Source organism: Penaeus japonicus, unplaced genomic scaffold, assembly GCF_977035675.1.
Source record: "Penaeus japonicus unplaced genomic scaffold, GWHDUDI00000001_assembly GWHDUDI00000018, whole genome shotgun sequence".
Taxonomy (NCBI): domain Eukaryota; kingdom Metazoa; phylum Arthropoda; class Malacostraca; order Decapoda; family Penaeidae; genus Penaeus; species Penaeus japonicus.
The window spans coordinates 2,711,687-2,714,186 of NW_028234420.1; the positions used below are offsets into that span (position 1 = coordinate 2,711,687).

The window sequence follows — 2,500 nt, forward strand, 5'->3', positions numbered from 1 at the left end:
CCCTATCATCATCACTATTATGATCATCATTATTACTATGACTATCATTACCCTTGTTATCATTATCATCATTTTTATTTCTATTATATTCATTATCATTATCATCATCACCATCATTATTATCATAATCATTACTAATATTATTATAATCGTTATCATCATTATCATCAATACTCCACCCGAAATAGTGACTGATGACTGCAACAACAATTATAAAGGATGGTGGCGATGTAATGATGGCAACAGTAACAATAATAATAATTAATAATGATACTGTCGTTATCAATATCATAATGATGATGGTCATCACTATAATTGTCCTTTTCATAATCATTATCATCATTGTCACCTATTAATATCATGACTACTATTATGATCAGCATCATTTAATTATCATTTCAATATAAACATAATCATCATTATCATTACTGTTATTACTAGTATAATGATAAGAATTATCATTATCATTATTATCAATATTATTCTAATAGTAATTATCGTTATCATTAATATCATTATCACCATTATAATCATCACTATCATTTTTATTATCATTATCATTATTATCATCAGGAGTATTATCAATATCCATATTATCATCATTATCTTATATAGCATCATTAGCATTAATATCATCACAATAATTTTTATCATTATTAACACCACCATTATTATCATCCTCATTATTTTCATGATCATTAGTACTACTATTATTGCTCGCATTATCGTTATTGTTATCATTATTGTCATTGTTAGTATCATCATTTTTATTAATGATATTAATAGTAGTAGTATTATCATTATCATTATTTTTTGTTATCATTACTATTGTTATCATCAGTATTGGCATTGCTCATATTATAATTAATTTTATCATAGTTATTATAATTATCATTATTATTATCATTATCACTATCATTACTATTATCACTATCATCATTATTATCATTATTACTATAATTTTTATCATCGTCAGTATCATTATTGTTATCATTATAATTATCATTATCAATACCATCATTATCCTCCCCACCTCCACTATTATCATACATTTCATTGCATAATCATTATTGTCATTATCATTGTCACTGCCAACATTACCCCTGCCATCAGCATCCCCCCCCCCTCCCCCCGAACCGGCCGTGGTGAGCCCCCCAAAGCCAGCGTCCAGAGTCCCCAGCGTCCCAGGGGAGTTTTGCTTTCGTCACGCTGTGCTGGAAAGCCACCTGTGGACGCGGCAGTGCCAGCCCCATAGCCCTTTGTTCCGGCACCATCTGCGGCGGTTCTAGTCCCACCTGTAGCAATTTTGCCATCTGATACGCCAAGTCTCCTGACATAGAGGTACGACCTCGTTAGAACGAACTCGATTTCCCCCAGAACCCCGACTGGAAGAACCCCGATATCCGATGAACCCTGATGTGAACACCCAATATCGGCCGACCCCGTCATACGGAATTCAATATAGCGTCGGGGCCCCGTTACAGCGAACCCGCACCAATTAACCAGACAGAGGAATAGCGCCGAGTCTTTGATATACAGATTTACACCGTGAGTGCCAAGGTGAAGCGGGGGGGAGGGGGGAGGGGGGGTAATCTGATCCTGCTGCATCGGTGTTTACGGATACCGAGAACTCAGTCGGTCACGTCACATCTCTACCGGTAAAGCTTGCTCACGGCAATTTACAAATTATTTAAATGCATGTCTGATGCTTGTTGATTAATTAACTGGATCGTAGGAACCAATTAACCGACGAGTGCAATCTAAAGTATTAATTAATATAAAATCCAATTAAAACCCAATTGAACAAGAGTGACAGCATCAATGCAATTAATTCCTAAAACCAGCATTAGCTTCGATGGGCGACACGAATGCGCACACACATATACGCACACGCGCGCCGACACACACACGCCAATATGTTTGAGACTGACCTGACGAGTCGCTCCGTCGGCGTGAATGGGAGGTGGAGGTGGAGGAGGAGCGTGAGTGAGGCGCCGCGGAGGAGGAGCATGAGAGGTGCCAGTCATGTGGCACTATCAACGCGGAAAATGGAGTGGCAGGTAACAGTGGTGGACTTGAGGATTAGGGGGATAACTTGGGTTATGGTACTAAATATGCTATTAATTAAAGCGACGCCGAGGATGATGATGATGATGGCACTGAAATATTCAATGATGACCAGATGTGGCGGTGCGGTGCGAGATCAAATCGTGCAGGACATATACATGCAAATATTTCTTATCGAAGCACAAGCACGGAACAATCATATGAATTCAACCAAGATGGCACCAATTGTGTCGGATAATTGCTACAAAACAATGCACAATTAACACAGAAAATGCGACACAGCTTGGCAATTAACCGGTTTTCCCTTTCGGTCACGCTGCTCGATTCGGTTCGGTTCGGTTCATGACGAAGCCGAGCCTGAACCGGATCCGAGTGGCTCGCATCTCGCCTCATGGTTCGGTCTCCTTACTTGGCCTAATTGGCGGATCCTCTC

The 2,500-nt window shown here is 39.1% G+C and overlaps 1 protein-coding gene across 2 annotated transcripts in view; it reads right to left on the bottom strand.

The window, feature by feature from the left end:
* The window catches only part of LOC122246648 (uncharacterized), a 191,190-nt gene that overhangs the window by 187,070 nt on the left and 1,620 nt on the right, over positions 1-2,500 (bottom strand). The window lies entirely within an intron of this gene.